At 39.2% G+C, this 22,203-nt stretch overlaps 1 protein-coding gene across 2 annotated transcripts in view; it reads left to right on the plus strand.

Annotated features, from left to right (window-relative positions):
• bcas3 (BCAS3 microtubule associated cell migration factor) overlaps window positions 1–22,203 on the plus strand; it is a 328,454-nt gene that overhangs the window by 173,618 nt on the left and 132,633 nt on the right. The window lies entirely within an intron of this gene.

Genomic DNA, 22,203 nt, shown 5'->3' on the forward strand with positions numbered 1-22,203 from the left:
TGCCGGCTGAAGCCATGTTAATTAATCATTGGTCCCCAGAGGTAACTTGCTCTTGCTGATGTCATGGCTTCAGCAACCACGATTGGCTGGAATCATGGAAAGCGTGTGTCTGTCACCACAGGAAACGGAGGGAATTCCTCACACTGTCTTGGGTATAAGAGGAGTTTGAATAGTGTGTGTGAAAGTGCTTCTATGTTTAATTGTTCTCAGTCTTAATAGGCTTATTGTCTCGTTATGTGACGTCAAGGCAAAATGTGGTCCTGGAGACACTTACTGTGCTGTATCCGGAACTACCACAGAGTTTTGGAGTACTTGGCCAGGTGATTTAATGTAAGCAGATATTGTCACAAGTAAAAATGCCAAACTTCATACCAGATAAAAATATGTGTACAGCCTGGTCGGTGCCTTCCCACGCCCCCGGCCGAATTGGGCATTGCAAGTGGTATAATCCAATCGCTAGATGGTCTCTAGCTAATTTGAAAGCAGTCGTTGATAGTTTGAATTTTTCTTCTCTGATTTATGTATCTTTGGGAATCCAATTCCTTGGTGTCCCAATTATGTTCAGAACTAATTCATTGATAAAATCAGTTATCTACCTTGTTTGTAGCCTTTATTTAACCAGGTGAAAGCCCCTTGAGATCAAAAGATCTCTTTTTCAAGGGTGACCTGCAGGACATTAGTTACACATGTAACATAAAAACAACAGAACAACAATAAGGATGACATACAACATAATGTACAGGGTACAGTTTACAAAACTCTATTTACAGTGACAGGTACCATGAGTATCAAACAGCATGTCACCCAGCCGAGTTTTAAAATGATGCAGTGGAACCAAAGTGCTCAGTTTTAAACATGTTTGCAGACTGTTCCAATTTAGTGGAGCTGCACATCTAAAAGCTTTCTTCCCTAAGACAGTCCTAGCACTTGGCACATTTAATAAAACAACATCATGAGATCTCAGGAAATACGTACTTTCAATTCGTCGAGAGATCAGAGAGCAGATAGTAAAAGGTAGTTTACCCAACATGACTTTATAAATGAACATGTACCAATGACTGAGCCTCCGTACAGTTAGTGAAGGCAGACCTGCCTTGGCATACAGGGTACAGTGATGAGTAAGTGCTTTACAGTTAGTAACAAATCTCAGAGCACTGTGATACGCAGCATCTAACTTTTCCAGGCAATGGGCAGGTGCATTCATATAGATCAAATCACCATAGTCCAGCACAGGTAAAAAGGTCCCAGTGACTATCCTTTTCCTGGCTTCAAATGAGAAACAGGACTTGTTCCTGAAAAAGAACCCTAGCCTAACCCTCAGCTTTTTAAGCAGATTAGTGACCTGAAGTTTAAAAGTAAGACAATCATCAAGCCAGATACCAAGGTATTTGTAACAGGCAACAACTTCAAGTTTTATTCCTTGCATAGTTACAATATCAAAAACAGGCTCTGGTGTCTTTTTTGCTTTTGCAAAGAACATTACCTTGGTTTTATCCACATTTAAAAGAAGCTTTAGTTCAGAGAGCTGAGTCTGAATAGTGTTAAAAACAGCCTGTAATTTAACAACAGCCTCCTTAATGGTGGGACCTGCACAATACATCACAGTATCATCCGCATAAAAATGTAAAGTAGCTTCATCCACATTATCACCTACGCTGTTAATATATATGGAAATAAAAGTGGTCCTAAAACAGAACCTTGTGGTACACCATTAGAAATGTGTAACCATTCAGAAGACAGCCCATCAAAGTGAACACATTGGGACCTTTCAGAGAGGTAGTTCACAAACCACCCCACTGCAAGGCTGGATATGCCAATACTGAGTAGCCTCTGCTTTAAGATTCGATGATCAACGGTGTCAAACGCTTTGAAAAGGTCAATAAACAGAGCTGCACAACTCTGCTTATTATCTAAAATACTAGTAATGTCATTTACCACTTTCATTGTCGCAGTGATGGTGCTGTGTTTCTTTCTGAAGCCTGACTGATGTTTAGACAGGATGTCATTTGTACATAAAAACTCCTTTACCTGTTCACTCACAAGTCGTTCGAGCACCTTCGCCAGAACTGACAATTTAGAGATTGGCCTATAGTTATTTAAAATAGTTGCCTCCCCTCCTTTCAGTAAAGGCAAGACATAAGCAGACTTCCATACTTTTGGAATTGTATTTGTGCTGAGGGAGAGGTTAAAAAGAGAAGTAAGAGGTGGAGCAATAAAGTATGCAGCTATCTTTAAAAAGAAAGGTTCTAAGTTGTCCGGGCCAGCCGGTTTTCTAGGATCTAGCTTAGATAATGCTTCATGAACAACATCAACAGTAAAAGGGGTAAAACTGAAAGGGTTTTCCAGACCACATTGTTCAGAGTCACGGATTGGGGTGTTCACAGAAGCAGAGTTAGAAACAGAATCAAACATAGAACCGCAGGACACAAAATGCTCATTAAAGCAATTTAGCATAGTAGCCCTGTCCGATATAGAGCCAGATGCTGTGGTAAGGCACGGAGGTAGCTCATTACGGATCTCACCGGTGGATATCGATTTTATTGCTTTCCAAAATTTCCTAGGATTATTTAGGTTTTCTGTGGTAACTGACAAATAGTACTTCGACTTTGCACTTTTGACATTTGAAGTGAAGCTATTCCTTAGCTGCCTAAAACGCAGCTATTCTACCTCTGAGCCTGATTTCCTAGCCTTTGCCCAGGCCTTGTTTCTCTCATGAAGGAGACTAGACAGCTCAGCAGAAAACCAAGGATTGTCTCGTCCCTTTACTCTAAATGTACGCAGGGGTGCATGTCTATCAATGATCTCCATAAAACCAAGATAAAAATAAGACCATGCGGTTTCCACATCAGCACACAGATCGATTTCCCCCCAATCAAAATCAAACAGATCATGAACAAAACCCTGCTCCACAAAATGTTTTTTGTCTCTCTTAATGATAATGCGAGGTTTAACCTTGTGGACCTTAGTGTCCCTAATTGTGGCTACAACACAGTGATCGCTCAGATCATTTGGAAATACTCCCACAGATGAATATTTACCTAAAGGGGATCTCCAATGTTACATATATACATTCTACCGTCTGTATATATATTTATGTAGTCTATATAGATGGATGGATGGAGGAATAGGTACTGTATGTAGGTAGATACTGTAGATAGATAGATACTTCATTTATCCCAAGTTGGTAAATTATTTTGTTCCAGCAGCAGTGTCAAGCATTACACAAGTTACAAATGTTTAAAAGATACAAAAATAATAATACATTAAATTGACACGAGCAGCAAGTGTATACATATGAGTGTATAAAGTTGTATACATTTCAGATAAATATCAGATAAATTCCCTCACTTGAGTCAGTGTTGGTTTCTGCTGAATAATGAGCCTCCAGTCTTTGAAGCGTAACGTAGTCGGAATCAGGCAAAGAAACAACTACTGTGCTCCTTCCAAAATCCTACAGCATGCTCTTATTGCGGGAACATTTTCCACCAGTTTTTGACATATTCAAGAATACAATCAATAATAATCTCAGGTTATACTGTATCCATTCAGGTACTTTTTTCAAACTGTCCATCATGAGTCTTACAATGTAAGATGTGCTGTTTGTTAATAGGGTTAGGGTTAGCTCCCGAGGTGACGTTTTCACAAGACACTTAAACGTTCAACAGTTAACACGTTTATTATTAAGCTATTAAATCCACAATGGGTCAAACACTTGCCCCTCCTAGTGGAAATGAATTAAATATCATTCAAATGTAAGTGAATACAATTACAATACCGCAATGATCTGTCAGTCTTATCTCAGTGTTCATGTGTCCAAACAGTCATTGCACGGATGCAGACATGGTGCTGCGCATAGCTTTGATAAATCTCTAGTGTGTATGTGTGTGTGTGTTTGTGTGTGTGTAGTCTTGATCTCCCAGTGCCATGATCAAAGCAGGTAGGCCTGTGGTCACACACTCACTCATACACACACGACAGACAAACATTCCTCCAAACGGTTGTTACATGCCAGAGTCAAATTAGTCCATGGGCTTTTTAAGTGCCACAAAAGGTTCAAATTAGAGACAGGACTTTGAAGCCGTACAGTTTGCAGGGATAGTCTATAGCCCCTCGCGGTTTTGGCCTGCATATCATTCCCTCAGAAAAGAACATGTTCACATCAAAGGTTAACTGGGGCATGTGGACTGTAACTTGTCACCAACATAGTCCTGATTTCCAAACAGCAGGGAATTGGGACAGAGCGGTATGTGGAATGGGAAGAAGCATAGTGTGTAATTTCATCGGGATCTGTGGGTTGCTCTCAAGCCCCCTGACTGCATATTATAGATGGATGTTGGTAATTTGATGAAAACACATAGATTATTGTAGATTATGTTCATATAGTAAGAGCTCACCTACAGAATATCCATATAATGGTGCATGGTAAGAGCCCGGGCCGCTGCATTAGTAGTCGCTCTGTGGTATTAGTTTAGGAGTTTATCCCACAGTCGGGTTATATGTACAGTCTCTGTTCTGCATTCCCATGTTATGTTGTAGCATGAAGGCAGCCGTCACCATACATTGATTAGGAACTGAATCCAACTGCGGTTTTCACTTTTTATTTGTCTGCTTATTATTATAATGAAACATGTCAGAAATTAGTGAACAATTACAATTTCACAGATCATAAGTTGACGTCTTACATTTGATTGTTTTGCCAGACCAACAGTCCCAAGAGAAATGAAGATGAGAATAAATCGACAAACTGTTATTATCATAATTAGATTTAATGAATGTACTCATTCCCCTCTTCAGACAACTCTGATTTAGAAACAAAAGTATTTATGTATACATGCACACTATATGGTCACCAGTAACAAAAAAAGTATATTTTTCAAAAGTGTTTTTCACCAAAATCAAACTAATAAAATCCATTGGTCATATGTATGTCTTTACCAGCATGTGTCCTCTGGGGGTGTGTTTGTGTTCCCGGTGGTGTCCTATATGGGATTGCTCGGCAGCATATGGAGCCTTTGGGTGCTGCAGGGAGCTAAAGGGCACGACCACTGCATCGGCCAGTCGTATGGCAAATAGTGGTTGTTCATTGGAATAAGAGAAGACAGAATAATAGAGAGGGATCACTATAACTGATTGTGAATGTTAGATTGTATTTGTTTTTTATCTACTTAGGAATTTAAAAAAAAGGAAAATATTTTATGAAATAGTTTCCTCAAACATTGTGGTTGAGTGTAAATGAGATGCTACTTCCCCGATGGCAAATGATGTCTGGTTTGATGATATTGAATGAAATAATTCAGGAATCTGTGATAGACATTTGTGCCTCCTGTCTTTTGACTCCACCCGCTATAGAGTAATGCAGGGATCATGTATTTGTGTAGGCCGACCCAAAAGGAATTGGATTTTTCTGTTGGATTGTGAAAATTCCAAAAAATAAAATCTTTCGCAAACACATTATTTTAATTACACGTTTTGTTTGGCATATGATCTCCACATGTAAACACCACTTTTATGATTTTTGAAGAATGAATGCAATATGACTGGAGCCATACCTAGATTGATGATATTCAAACATCTAAGAAATGATTTCCTTTTGTTCCCGTTTCTCAGCTGAGTCATATTTCTGTTAGATATGTGGCGATATCTCCCAAACCCTTTTCATGAGAATTACTACATGTAGGCATCATAGTCCAGCTACTCCCTCACCTTTCTCAGTAGTTATTGTCCTTGTGTGTGTGTGTGTGTGTGTGTGTGTGTGTGTGTGTGTGTGTGTGTGTGTGTGTGTGTGTGTGTGTGTGTGTGTGTGTGTGTGTGTGTGTGTGTGTGTGTGTGTGTGTGTGTGTGTGTGTGTGTGTGTGTGTGTGTGTGTGTGGGCGCGTGTGTGTGTGTGTGTGTGTGCGCGCGTGTGTGTATTTGATAGTGTTATCTCCATCTTCACCTTTCCTGACACTTGTGTGGCTCATCAGCGGCTATGTGAAGTGACAGGCCACATCCTGGGGCAGCTGGCAGGAGCTGGCGCGCCACAAAAGAGCAGCACAACTCCATAAAGAAACACACACAGACACACACACACACACACCTCGGGCCATTCCCCAGTCTTAATTCCTAAACGCATTTGCTCCAGTTCCTGCTGAGGCGCTGCAGGGGAGACTGTCGGGGGAAAGAGGAGGGGTAGGATGCTCTTCACACACTATTACTCCTATCATACAGACACACGGAGAGTAATCTACCGCCACTGACATACATACAGTTAACGTTGACATATCGGTGGAGATTTGGCTGGAACAGGCTGGTAGAGTCTCCCTTGAAAAAGAGATCTATGATCTCAATGGGACCAATCTGGTTAAATAAAGGTTTGAAATGAAATGAGAGTCCAGTACAGTCAACATGCACCCACTGGCGAGGAGGTGGGTAAGGTGGCAGAGCCCACTTACTGCGTATGGGACATAGAAAGTGTCAAAAGACTGACTTGGAGACTAATAGAGACGGATTGTCTCGTATAAACCCAAAGATCCTCCTGCTTCTAAAGTATGTGTGTTAATTGAACAATTATGTTTTTTGGTTCTTTAATGAAAATATACCAGTATGCGCACAGAATCAAGTGAGTAAGGGTGTTAACAACAAAAATGTTTCCCTTTAATAATCCAATCAGAGTTTAAAATTAAGATTTTGTTGTGGTCAATTTAATGTAGTTTTAAATGTAGGATTTATGTTTTCCTTTTTTTATGAATTTGGCGACTGTGGCACCACATTTTGTCCAACTCTTCCAATGATTCAGACTTAACCCTCACCTCTTCTTTGCTATGGCAACAAAGCAGAGGCTTGTCATCAATGTAGTTTTAAGATCTACCCACTTTACAAAAGTGGGTGGCATTATCCAGAATGTGTCCATATAACTGTCAGTACGGAAAATGTACCTTAAGTCCAATTTATTTTCAAATGATCTTCTATAGTTTGACCGTCTCTTATTGAAGTTCCTGAATAAAAATAATATATATGTTCTGAATTGTTAAGCTGTAATTATAGGCAGAGTTGTTGTAAAGCTCCTTACATTTTGAATTTGAAAGCTTTTGGTTCTTTTGGGATTTGCCACTGCTTCTTGAGTTTCATATAGACCAGGGCTTTTCAAAGTTGATCAGGAGGCCACCTTTTCAGAAAGCTAAGGGCCCGGTGATGGACATTTCCCTGAGCTGCTTTTCTGGGGGGGGGGAAATGGACCCACTGAACACATCACTCTGGCCTCATAAGCACCTTTCCCTTTGCTAATTTGTGTTTATTGCGTAGCATTTTTCATATACATCCAAGATACAGCACATATTTTCTATATTTCAACTCCCAACTTTGGGGTCCCTGGTTAAGTTTTAGGAGACTTGGAAGAACAAAATACATTTTTGTCAAGGTCCAAAGATTTCATATCAACATGGATTGAAATGGCACGGCAATGTATTCCCCGGGTCTTCACTAACACACATACCACTGTGAGGTAGATTTGTCCAACCATTGGCGAGATATCGAAACTCGGCAATATATGCACTTACACAAACACACAAGCGTTTGTTATTTTAGCATGCTCATGTTTCTTTAAGTGTTGTGTTTGTGTTGGTACCGAGGATCAGGTATTCTAGCCTATTTTCTCCAGTGTCTGAAAGATCAGCCTTATCATTGCTGCATGTTTTGAATACAGGTCAGTAATAAGGAGAAACAGTTTGCTAACTCTTCACAGACTTAAATGTGTTACCTTGATTTAGTTTAGATCAGATTGGCTCTAAAACCCGCGCTAACATGCACCTTTTGTTCTAAAACTCCAGACTAGCAATATCAGCTCTTGCCTTCATGTTTAAACTATGAGAAACATGTGTTAACCACTTCACACTCAGATTTCCTATCATAATATGTTCAACCTTTTAATGTTTGCTCTGTGACGCCATATCTTTTTATCTGATGACATGTACACTTATGTTTGTATTGATAACCTTGTGGGAACTCAAAAATTAGCTTTCAAATATCACACTGAATTTGCCAAAATTAGCTGCACCTCCCTCTGCCCGCCGGCTAGACTCTTTGGGACTTAGTGAGGAAGAAGGAGTAAGGGCCAAAGATGAAAGTGTCTGGGGATCTCAGCAAACTAAAAACAAATCTCTGGGAGCGTCGGGGTTAACCCCTTTGGCCGTCGAGGGCTTTGAAGTGCTCGGCCATACAGTTAATTGTTAGAGTCGGGATTAGAGAAAGGTGGTAACAATTTAACCCGGGCAACGAGAGGTTCGAAGGCCACTACTCGAGCCTATCAGGTGTTTGCAGATGATGTGTGCGCCTCAGGAAAGCGACAGCACACTCCTGGAGATGAGAGGAAGGCTTAACCGACCGATAATGCTTTGTTTGCTCAAGCCCCATCAAATTGTAATTGGCTGGGAGGGGGAACAGAAGCCAGCTGATTGGACAGCTGGTGCTCTTAACTGTTGCTACTTTGGATAGTATGCTGCCCCGTGCTGATAATGACCTAAATATTTCCTGTTCAAGATTTAAAAAGAAGGATGTTATTTTTCCAGATCTGAAGACACTAAATAACATAAGAAAGTAATATGCAGCCTTCATCAATCAATGTCACTGCCATCTAGTTGTATTTATTTTGTATTGGGAAGTGTTTGGGGTCATTGTAGCACGTGTGCGCCTGTCGGCCACCGTCATTTTCAAAGACAACTGAACAATGTAATCTTAGAAAAGAAGAAACCAAGATATTTATTATCAAAAATGTATCAGTAATTGTATTGTGGTATTATTGTATCCTGATTACGTAATCCTGTGTAAGCCTGGTTTACATAATACCTGCCGTAAATGTCAATGTCGCTATCAGTAGTATATCACACACAAAAGAAGAAATTAAGCACACGCTATTCAACCCTTCTACTCTGTCCAAAATCAATATAAAATGATTTCAATGAAATACTTTATTTTATATTTGTATCAATCTTCACTTGGAAAAACTACAAATGTCACTGTCTTTAGAATCAGAAAAAAAGAACATATCAGAAATGTAACAGACATAAATGCTTTTCAGTCAAATCCATGGAGGAGCAGAAATACAACATACCTTCACTAGCAACGTGATGCTGTCTTCTGTTGTTGCGTCTCTCGTGTGAAGAATCTTACTTTGATAACGTTTTCGAGTATTTTCATTACCTGCTCGATGCTGCCTCTGAACATCACCATCGAACTTGCCGACACACACATTGCTGTCAAGTTGTTGTACCTTCCTTGTCTCTTTCCTTTATCTTTTTCGATGGTCGTGACATTTGATGTCTTTTTTCTGCTGGTACTGATCCCAGCTGCCACCTTTGCTTTCTGTTGGCCCTCTTCAGCGAAAGCAGACCATATTTGACCCAGAGCTGAGTTTACATTCAAATACACTTGAAAATGTTTGCTCAGTATTTTCTTCATTCCACCTGGCTTGTGGTTTCCTTGTTGTTTGTTGTGCATCACAATCTGTCTTATCGTCTTGGCTCCAGATTGCTGGCAACAGTCAATGTATCTGCCATAGCTGGGTGACCAGGAATACATGGCCACATTATTGAAATGTAAAATATATTGACACACTTGTGAACTGAGAAAAGTTTAAATTCATCCATTCTGTGTCTATAAGGAAGGAGTGTGTTTCATGGCCAGTGTCTCTAAGAGTTTACTTTGTTTATATATGAAAACCTTTTTTGTTTTTTGCATTTTAGGTTTAAAAAAGAAATATTATTGAAAGATTACACTTATTTCTGCAATATAATGTTTATCCCAATGACTTTACCATCAGATATTACATTTGACCAACTGGTACCAAATAATGGTTGAACTTGAACGTTTGTTTGAAAGAAACAACTGAACAGAAATAGTCATCAAAAGTCTTCTTCTAGTGATTGACTAATCTTTTAATAGAGTGGTGCAGTGATGACGTATGTGTGTAGGCCTACCAGGAAGTTAGCATCGCATGAGTTTTGGATTAAAACATATGATCTTTGGCAACCATGCATCTTTGATACTTCCATGTTTTGTTCACCAGGATAATCCCCACATATTAACATCGCTTCTATAAGAGTAATGCAATGTCCAGAAGTTAATAACTAACATATTACTATTAACAAACTACATCACGGTCACACTAAGTTGAAGCGGGACTGATGTTCGACGTGTTGTTCAGTAGTCTTATTTAGCCACTTGTTAGCAACCTCTGTAATAAAGACATTAAAGCCGTATCTTGTGTCATTCAAAAACACTTGAAAATCCCGTAAGCTTGTGTTAGCCTCAGACCTTATTCGGGCATAATACCAAAACTCATTCATACAATCATTGACTTTGAGACGAGGGAACCCGGGCGTGTTAAAAAGCCATTTATTGGTTGAGTAATCATTCCTCCACCAATCTACTCATATTTTAAAGAATATATAATATAATATAATATGTACAGTATAATACCATGAAACGTAGATATCAGCATTTCGACCCACTTACGCTTTTAGTGATCTTAGGAGTAATGACACCCACTATCATTGCCTTCTCATACCTTGCCCATTGCTCTTGAGATGCCTGGCTGCACCATGTTAAGTAAGGGATCATTTGCAGCAAGGTGGTTATCAATCATCTCTCCATGGAAGTAAAAATATATTATATATTCAAAGAGTATTCAATGGTGTTTTGTGATGGAGAAAACTGATGCTTGTTGTCGACAGCTGACGTTAAGTAGAGCCGGACTTCTTTATGCGTATTGATATGACTGCACAGAGTCCCTTGATCCCCCTTAGCAACGGCCTTGTTCTCGTTAGCAGCAGTCTGTTAGCAAGTATTAACAATCTTTGAAAATCAGAATGGAGAATTCATTGTGTATCTATACACTTTAGAACAACTATATCCGCTCTCCGTCTCACAGCTCTCCCTGGTTATATGGTGCCAGTCACCACAAGGTCCATTTAGTGGTGGCTTTCATTACCCCCCCGCCCACCCAACAGAGTCAGACCCTTATTTACTTGTTATCTCCTCCACACACATCCCTTCAGTATATGTCTCTCATCCTGTTTATTTAATTTTCACAACGGCTTTTTATTTTCCTTCTTCTTTATTAGCATTTTTTTTAAAGTTTGTTATATAAATGTAAGGCCGGTTAATTAACAAAGTCTTTAAGTGGGTTTAAGTGAATTTCTGTGTAATTTCCTAACCGTTCTATTTTATTGTTTAGCTGTGTTTAATAGCATTAAAAGCCACACTTGCCAGCTGCGTTTTATTACACTTAGGTCTTAAATATTCAATTTGATAAACATTAAAAAGCTATTGTTTTTTTTCTTCTTCATTTCCCCCCCTTGTTTTATTTGCACATGTTTTGTTACTCCTTCCACTTCCAATGCCTCTTTCCCAAACACCATTCTCTCTCCTTACAGTCTACCCCCGCGTTGTTTGTAAAGCATTATAATTTATAACGGAGTAGAGTGGATTTAATTTCAGTGCACGGGGGCTCGCCAGCAGGGCGCCAGCCTGCAATCAGGGGAATCAGCAGCTCACACACACACACACACACACACACACACACACACACACACACACACACACACACACACACACACACACACACACACACACACACACACACACACACACACACACACACACACACACACGCACATGCACACAGACCCCACATAGAGCCCACATAGAGCCAGCTAGAATGGAAAGTATTATCAGTGGCCACAAACGGACAGTGTTTCTCGTCACCCAACTCCCTGGATGCTCCCTCTGCAGCCCGGCACCTTCTCAGCTTCACTTTAAGCCCCGCTGCAGCTGCTCCCTCTCTCTCTGTCTCCCCCTCTCCCCCCTTTAACCCCCCCCCTCTTTCTCTCTTTCTCTCTCTCTCTGTTCCTCTGTAATTTCTCTGTTTGCGTCTGGCTTACATTATCTGCGTCTTCCTCCCCTTCCCCTCCCCTTTCTCTCCCTCTCTTACTCATTGTCTCTCATTACCACTCATTACCTATTTGTTCGGGGGGGGGGGCTGTAAGAGGCGTTCTCATCATAGACTCCACTGCCTTCCAAAGACAATAAAGGTTCACCAGAAGGTCAAATCCAACTATTAGTCCTCCGCTGTCCTTGTCAAATATGTGCCTCCCCTCCCTCCCTGCATCCCTCCGTTTCTGCCCCAGGGAGACTTTTTTTTCACCCTACCCATTTGCCAGTTGCAATTTCCCCTTGATAAATCCCGCTTCTGTGGCAAACTGTGCCAGACGGTGGGATGATCATGCCTTGGACAAGGTCAGAGACCGAACAAGAGGAGGAGGAGGAAAGGATAATGTTTCTCTTCAGCCATAGTGATTTTGTTTTACGTTCGACACTAATGTCAATTGGGCATCAAGCGTTGAAGCTAACATGGCAGATACAAATGATCTGACGTTACGTACAGAAGACCTGGAGGTCGTTAACAGTACTTTTGGTTTCAAACTGTCCCGTGAAATGATATCAAATCAAAAATGTCCCTAGTTAATACAGACTTTAGTATGATATAACCAATCAGTGTCAACCCGTTGTAAAGGGGCGCGACAGGGCAGTGTTTGTAAAGATGCAAATCTGTATGTGTTCAGAGAATACCCTTACAACCCCCTGATTAATAAAAAGCATGTTTCCACTGGAATACATGTAATGGTTCCAGCTTCATTCATAACAGTGTAGTCTATGTTATTATTTATAGGTTTAAAATGAACAAAGTACATGTTCAGTGCAATAGTAAAAGATAAAAGTGAGTTAATATATTCTGAAAAACCTCAACATCCCACATATAATACATTGAGCAAAAAGGCACTTAAATATGTCTATTTAAGTGTTCAAAACAATGCATGTGGAGATTGCTCAGGAGCATACTTTGTCGTTCTGGGACTTGAAATACACGATCAGTTTGGTAACCAAATTTGTGTCCACACTTGGATACATTTTATTTCTACCTTTCCCATCACTTTTTGTTATGTAAGAGAAAGCTACTAATGTGCCTATGTGATATGATTCCTCTGTATGTGCTTCACCGTTTGTTTTACTGTGAGCAGTTTATTATATTTCTACAATCTAGATTTAATTTAAACTCATAGTCTGCAGTTACAGCATGGAGTAGTGATTAATATTCTCAGAATCAAAAGGTGTTGTTTTGAAAGGACACTCTGATTCGTCCTCGGTTGGCCTTCCTCTATTATTGTATTGTATATATATATATATTAATCTATTAGAAACATACTTTGGGAGATTCCAAAAATCTAGTGCTAAATAAATCAATAGTACAAATTGGGTGTTTGTACCAATCCTATCACATGCTTCTTGTTCTAAGGACCAGCTGTAAAGTGTATTCCGCCTCATCTTGTTCACATTAGTTGTGTTGTTGCTGCTGTGCTTTATGCTCTGGGATGCAAAGAGGTTGAATCTGAAGCCACTGTGTTGTTATGTTCCTGCTGTTATATTAGAATGATTGGACATCTGTTGCGGGAGTGCTAAGCTGGGAAGACTGTTCCAATCTCTGATCAATTCCTGTCTAATATTGAAGCATTATTCTGTGTGTGTGTGTGTGTGTGTGTGTGTGTGTGTGTGTGTGTGTGTGTGTGTGTGTGTGTGTGTGTGTGTGTGTGTGTGTGTGTGTGTGTGTGTGTGTGTGTGTGTGTGTGTGTGTGTGTGTGTGTGTGTGTGTGTGTGTGTGTGTGTGTGTGTGTGTGTGTGTGTGTGTGTGTGTGTGTGTGTGTGTGTGTGTGTGTGTTGCAGTTGCTGTGATAGTTCTACACACAGGGTTGGTTTACGATCAGAAAGTTGGAATAGTAATATGCAATTGCATTTCATGTGTATTGTTTCTGTTCCCTTTTTAGGGGGAAAAGCACATCTTTCTCCATTTATTATAATTAATACCCTGCCTTTCCACTCTTCCTGGATTAGCTCACCTTTATCTAACCCCAACTAACGACTACAAGAAATGCTTTATGAGCTCAGAAGAATAACATACAAGCAAAAACACACGCACACTTGCAAAAGGCTCGGCATCAAAAAGCCACAATTAGCTCATTTATATGTGCTGGACATTTTTGAACCACATGAATTGGACAGGAAGCAGGTCATTTCTCTCCCTGTTGCATGCGCCAGCAGCAAAAGTTCAGAGGAAGGCCTCTTCTCATAAAGGCTCCAACACGAGCTGTTTTATTTGTGGACACCCGACCCCCAACCCCACTCCACACTGTTACAAAAATGAAATGGTGTGCCGTGGATTAGTCATTTGATGTCAGCTAGGTAGACATGCAGGGGGAATTCTGGGATTATTAACAGTGTTTGGTGTTAGAGCTGATGTATAATGGGTACACACTGAAATATGTAGAATAACAATCAGATTGCACCTCCACCAAAGTGCAGTCACATGCTCCTCTAATATTCCCATTTGCCAAGTTAAGTATTTGTTCCACCAACTTGGGTGTGTTTTTGAGCTTTGGGTCTTAACTTGGAGACAACATAGACGCGTCAAAGAATATTTGTTGAGATTGTTTAAGCGACACATTGATAGCTGTTTTCCAGGATGTCAAACCGACTCGAGTTGGCACTCATGCTCATTTTCCTGGTGTGCGTTTTCCAATTATTTTGACAACACGTGAATGCAGAGCAATTGCGCTATCTGGCTATGTTAACACAGGTGCGACATCATTTCTGCGACAGTCCCATCAGGGATCTGCAAGTGCATGGATTTGTTCTTGGCCTATGCTACACCTTTTCTAAAAGATGGACAAACCAACAAACAAATTGAAATGCATGACCTCCATGGCGAAGGCAATACATATTTTACAAGATAAAATATCACATAGTGGAAATTACAAAAATGTCAAGAGTACGTTTTTTGAAGGGCTAGTTCTCCCGATTACAAAATAAAACAAAAATACACATTAGCTGGTGTCCTGGTGAATTCATTTGTTACCAAAATAATACCGAATAATGTTCTGTTGACTGTTGACTAAGTCATCTCTTATTGTTTTGTCTGGAAATCCCAGTAAGAAGAACTTTCCAATACTCCATTTCCTGGTAAATAAACCAAAAGGATATCTTAAAAACAATACATGCGTGGAATGGTTGTTTTCTCTATACATCTTCATCAACCAGGCTTTAAATCTCCAATCCCAAAAGCCACCTCGTAGTACGACATAACATTCTTTATGTTTTGTGCATCACGTAGGCGTTGCTTATATTGAGTGTACCCTATGTATTAAGAGATCAGGGATCTCACTATGGATAATCCCAGTGATTACGGCTATACAGTGATTACATCTAGTGTAGAACAAGTGATGATTGTCCTTTTAAGAATTAAACAGTAGTCCTTTTCAATTTTTATTAAACATGACATAGTGGGAGTTCCCCAGGTATAATCCATTTCATAAATAAGGGCTTAGTTTCAGTTAGGTGGGCCAAATATGGAACCATGTTATTATGCATGCAGCCTCACTGACATACATACCTACATGGAATTAAATAAACACTGATCATATCATCCTGTGCTTCTCCCACCACGACAAGTCAAAATGTGTGCACTGTGTTTTTACTTTACACTTGTGTCGTTACATAGTTGATGTTGTTTTACAGAACAATTACATATGTTTTGGTTTTAGTCGCTTCATCTATCTCTGACTCTGTCTCCTTTGATTACTGGAGTGATTCGTTAATATGGGAGAACTTCTCCTCCAATCATATTTGTTTACTCCGCCAGAGTGTCAGCGGGCAGATTGTGGCTGCCGATGGAAATAAACCTAATGACCTTGGTTGCCTTGCCAACTTCTAAAGACACACTGTGTGTGTGTGTGTGTGTGTGTGTGTGTGTGTGTGTGTGTGTGTGTGTGTGTGTGTGTGTGTGTGTGTGTGTGTGTGTGTGTGTGTGTGTGTGTGTGTGTGTGTGTGTGTGTGTGTGTGTGTGTGTGTGTGTGTGTGTGTGTGTGTGTGTGTGTGTGTGTGTGTGTGTGTGTGTGTGGGTGGGTGGGTGGGTGGGTGGGTGGGTGGGTGGGTGTGTGTGTGTGTGTGTGTGTGTCAGTAATGGCTGTAAAGTTGACGTTGTTTCATTTAAGTCAGAGTTATGAAGTGTTATGGAGCCCTTTTAGTTTTTAACCTCACTTGGCAGCAGTTAGGATCTATATCACAGAGGTTATGAGGCTTTACAGTAATTTTTTCTTTATGTGCACACACACACACATGGTTGTGCACACATACACAAGCACACACTTGAATGAAGCTGCACTAGCCATGGCCTTTATACATGAGCTATACTCAAATTTAATCAAAAGTCCTAATGGGTTGTGTGTGTGTGTGTGTGTGTGTGTGTGTGTGTGTGTGTGTGTGTGTGTGTGTGTGTGTGTGTGTGTGTGTGTGTGTGTGTGTGTGTGTGTGTGTGTGTGTGTGTGTGTGTGTGTGTGTGTGTGTGTGTGTGTGTGTGTGTGTGTGTGTGTGTGTGTGTGTGTGTGTGTGTGTGTGTGTGTGTGTGTGTGTGTGTGTGTGTGTGTGTGTGTGTGTGTGTGGGCCAAAGGGGGCCTTAGAGGCAGCAGCGGTTGATTGGAGGGCACATGTGTGATGTGGCTGAGAGATCAAACACACACTCTTGATGAATGTGTGGGGGGGGCATGTCCTTTTCTCCGCTTCTGATCAAGGTTGGGGTGTTCTCGGTTCACTACACACACACAATCTCACACACACACACATTCCTTTGTATAGAGTGACTCATTCACATTAAATATACTGGTCAACCCTATCTATATGTTTCCATATACATCTGTGCTGAGTTTGTGAGTGTGCATGTGTGTGTTTGTCTGTTGAGCTTGTTGCCAGTAATGAGGTCAATCTCCTGTGTGGAGCTAAAACCTCTGTGTGTCTTTATCTCTGTTACATGGCTGAGGATTATTCTCATCACTCTCAACACCACTTTCACTTTCACTCTCAATCCTCCATTACTCTACACATTCACACAGTGCCTCTTCTGTTCCTATTTGCTTACATCTGACAGTTAATGAACTCTGTCTGATTCCACGTATGTGGTATAATATCCGAGTGTATCAGCCATTGTAATGTATTGCATTTTATGACTAATTGTGTTATTACTGAGAAGCTTTAACATTTTCTCAAAAATAAACTTGCTTAGAAAATATACAAAACCATTTGTTTTTCCACACTGAAATGAATGGCCAATTCAATTGTAATACAACGTTGCCTCAAATATCTTTAAGGTCTGTCCAATACTTGGGACCCTTGATTTAAACAAGGAAACAATTGTGTTTACTTTATTGTATATTGACTTGTAATCAGACAGCTGTGACAACTTTTTGTAAATTAGTTATACTTTGATTATGCTCTACCTAGCCTCATAAACAACATCTTTATTGGGGAGGGTTTTACCAGCTGATTATTTCTCTCTTAAAATGGCTTTAAATGTTACAATAATGGGTATTTTTTTTAATCTTTTCAATACTTTTGCTGCAATGGTACAATGTTATTAACAGTTGTTCTTAACACATCTGGGTGGATATCTATTAACGTTTTGGAAGATTAGTACCCAGCCATAAACATATTTGTACTACTAAATCTGTGAATGGTGAATGGTTAATGGATTGTCCAGTCATTGCGACCCTACACACTGTAAAAACGGTTCCGATGGTGAAAACTCTATGTAATTTATTTGCCCTAAATTTATTTTTTGTCAATGTGCGTTTAAATAAGTAACACTTAAGTAACAATGAGAACATGTTTTAAGAACTCATTAATTTATAAATTAATAGTCACATTTTCTGAACTTTCTTATAAATACGTTTTGGAAAACTTCATAAAAATGCGTTTGTCAACGCCACGGTCATGCCACGCCCTCAAACGACAATACCGCAGTGTGAGACTTCCGGTTCCTCTTTACAGCGATTCTGCGGCAGCTGTACATGTACTTGCTTCTGAACTACTTCAAATCATCGTAAAACAAGTAAGCAATATCACCTGTGTTATTAATTACTGCTTTTTAACTAGCAAGTGTTCTTTAATGTTCTTGTATTCACTGTTTCGAATGGAACATTGACATTTTAATGCATGCCAGCGCTGCTGTTAAAGTTGACATGTATTCTATTTTTTCGCACACATGGTGTTGAGCAAAGTTTGCATCAAGTGCCAACCGACACAATTCTGTTAAAAGTGGTTAAGTTAAGAGTACGTATTAAGAATCAACTCCGCAAACTGTTCCCCTGTGCCGCTCTAAGCGTTGGCCGGGCACCGTCATGCGGCCGCGGGGCTCAAAGGCTCTGGTCCCGAGCATGTCGTGCGGTAAAATACCTCCGCTAAAACTATTCCCTACTACTTTATAACCCAGCGGTTATGTAAGAGTAAGCTACTAATGTGCCTATTTGATATTAATTCCTCTGTATGTATTTCGACGTTTGTTTTACTATGAGCAATTTATTATATTTCTATAATCTAGATGTGTTTAATTTAAACTCATAGTCTGCAGTTACAGCATCGAGTTGTTATTATACAATATGAAGTGCTTATGCAACGCTATAGATGCAAATCCATGTTTGAATCTGAAGGAGAGTTAACGTTACCTCTCAGTAGCCAGTGACGGAGGTGACATCAGTTAAGGTGCATTCAGGCGCAATTCAGTAAAGGTGTGGATTGGGCAAAGATGCATTTATAACGTCAGCAAGATGTGTTCAATTTCGTCCAGTAAAATGCAGTCTTTCACGATAAATATCAATAAATACAATTGTATTAAGGAGATGTTTTACTACAACATAAAGTAGATATTAGACAGTATGCAAACGAGATAAAGGACTGTATATTGAAGTAATTAGGATCCGCATGGAATTTTACTGGTATCTACCAGTACCATCCTTAATAAATGCCATCCTTATTAATGTATATAAATACAATACTGTTTTAAATTATACGTATGTTTTAATTATGTTTGATTCCATTAATTGAATTAAAGGTGTTTTAATGAATTATACTGAAATGATTGTTACATTGTCATCATGTAACTATTTTTGTTTTTTATTTGCCTCACCAGAAACAGTCACACCTCCTCTTGAAGACATTTTGCCTCCTGTTATCAACTTCAGGTTCACATTAGGTAAGCCCTTGAGTGTGTCAGACTAAAGTTGTTGTTTCAGAGGTTAATTCAAGACGTGTTATGTTTACATTCTAATAGAATGAGCATCAGTTACACATTTCTATTTTTTGAATCACAGATGGGATGGAGATTTAAACTATGCAGCACTAGTGTCACCACTCAAAGTGATATTTTAAAACATTATCGACTCCATCCTCGAACCTTTGGACAGAAACGTGCCTTGCCCTGCATTCATGTAGACTGGCCTGCGCTCTCACTTATCGAGATAAAAGTTTAAGTAATCGTCTGTTCTTATTTATTCATGGACCCATGTGCCACTTTATATAAATCTCTGAGCATGAGGTGGGGTTCAAAATAAGTAGTTGGACATCTTATGAACTATATCAATATCATGACTATGTGGTTCATTTTCTTGCAAACCAGCCTTTTTTTGATGGCTTAAATCCCTTGTAATGCATGTGAATAGCACCTCTGTTACCGTCTGTTAACAGCTAATGTAAACTGGCTGTACTCGTTATGATTCCAAGACGGATTTGATTTTTGTTGTTGAGGAAAACACAATTTAGTGTTTAGTTTGTATATACAGGGAACAGCAGAGGTTGAAGTGCAACAGAGGCTCGTGATGCACAGCATGAAGTGATACGTTGCCCACGAGCCAGATGCAGTTGGAATAACCATGTATCAAGTAATAACCATGTGTCTCCATGTATGTTAATGTGTTGTGCTTTTAAACAAACTTGTTACTGTTTTATGGAAACTGTTTTGAAATAATCACATTTTAATAAAATGTATTAACATGCAGGGCTCTACGCTAACTTTTAAAAGTCAGCTTTTGGTTGCCAAAACTGAAAATACGGTTGCCATTTTTAGTCACGTTATATTTTAAATAATTAAGATACTATACAGTTATACATCAACTTAATGATGAAAATGTGACACAAAGAATGTTCAAATGCTTTATTACAATAAGTAATTAACACAATTATTTGAAACTTAAGTGGTAGTAAACTTGTCCACCCTCAATTGCTGGTATACAAAATACCAGTTTATTTGAAACTTAAGTGGTAGTAAACTTGTCCACCCTCAATTGCTGGTATACAAAATGACAGTAGTGGAGCTGTTCACAGATCCACAAATGAATTGAGCAAGTCACACATTTCTTGGTCATCCATTGTCTCCCTTTAAAATGTGGGTTTTCTTGACCTTTGTGCTGACCCCCACCATAGATCCATTGGCCCTTCAGCATTGACGTCTTGGATTGGCCAGACTAATACATTTCTAATGTTAAATAAATGAAAACCATTCACAGTTAAGAATTATATAATAATTATTAATGCTGTAAATTACCTTTTAATATGTCTAATTATATTTAAAATGTGTTACCTTTTTAACAAAGTGATTATATTTGTATGCCAATATTTTCGTATGGTAAAGTTTCGTTTTGCACTTTTATTTTGGTAGTAATAAGATTGGGACTCTTATTTTGAAGGAACTTTTACCGGAAGTGAATGTACATATATATTTCGCCTCCCAAGACTTTACACATTTCCTCTTTGCTTTTCGTTTGGGTTTATCTTGCGATTTATCAGCTAAATCACTTTGAACATTCGTATGAGATGTTGAAGGGTTGGCAGAACTTTTTACCCCACAGTCAAACAACTTAATTTACTTCGCCATTTTTTGTAAAAAAAACACACGGCGCACTGTCACTACCCGATCTGCAGCTCTGCCCGATCTGCAGTGCGAGGTGGTCCGCCATATTGGAGAACTCCGGACGGCATCCCAAGAAGGACACTTGACACAGTGGCTTTTGGCAAAGCTGAACAATAAAGAGAGAGAGAGATGAGTTATTGTTATTACAACGTGACTTCACTATTATATAACAACTCTTTTTATTGGGTTCTTTTATTTGGGTTTAAGTACATTGTCAGAATAAGTGAGAAATGAATTGAACTTCTGTTAGACAGCTATCATACTGAATACATATTTACTGTGAATGTATGCAAAAATGTATGGCATATGGCTAACAGAAGTTAAATCCATTTCTCACTTATTCTGACAATGTACTTAACCCCAAATAAAAGAACCCAATAAAAAGAGTTGTTAAATAATATACACATTTTGCTGTTTGCTGTCCTTATTTCTTTATGTTAAAACTGGTTGCCACTAATGGCAACCATTGCCAACCACCATGGCTCGACAGTTATAGACTGTCGAGCCCTGACATGTCTATAACGTTCCCTTTTTTAAATCAGTTTAATCTGCAATGTTTCAATGCTATCAAATATTTAAAGGGTTGGATTGGAATCAGGAAGTGTTTGTCGTATATAGGTTCTGGCAACTCAATTGTGTTTTATAATTTACTTTATTTATTGTCTTATGTGGTTCTTAGCAGATTGTTATTTGCATTGGTTACACTTAATATCTTGTCTTTTAATTGTAGGCTCAACTCATCTGTTCACATGCAGAAAAAATCACATTAGTGAGTTTACCCAACTCCTAAAATTGCTTGGAAACTGTTGACACGTTTAGTTTTTTAATTTTAGCAAAGTAACACGTTCTTGAGTAGAGGAAAACTAAAAAAGTAAGTTTCACCAACTAAAAAAATGCAAAAGTTGACTAAACTCTTAAAATTGCTTGGAAACTGTTGACCCTTTTTTTTCAAACCAACAGTTTTTACAGTGCAGAGCACTTTTGGTTATCCTTTAAGTCAGCATTCACCCATTCATAGATAGAGGCTGCCGTACAAGGTTGGCCAAAGCATTGGGATAAATCTGGGGTCAGTATCTTGCCCAAGAACACATCATCATGTTGACTGTGGAGGCTGGGAATCAGACCACTCTCCTTCTGATTGGTGGACACACTCCTTAATAACCTGATGAGTGTCCTCCTTTTTCAAACTCTGCTAATTTTGTATCAAGAAAGTTTGAACAAAAAACAAATATTATATGTATAACATATTGACTGACACCAATGGTTACTGGCAATAATATCCACCTCAAAAGCACGTCATTGGTTGTCCCCTTCTTGAATTAAAGCAACTCTCTCTCTATCTTTGCGTCATACGTTATACAAAATGTTCATGCTCTAGAAACTAC

This window comes from Pseudochaenichthys georgianus, chromosome 13 (genome assembly GCF_902827115.2).
Source record: "Pseudochaenichthys georgianus chromosome 13, fPseGeo1.2, whole genome shotgun sequence".
NCBI lineage: Eukaryota > Metazoa > Chordata > Actinopteri > Perciformes > Channichthyidae > Pseudochaenichthys > Pseudochaenichthys georgianus.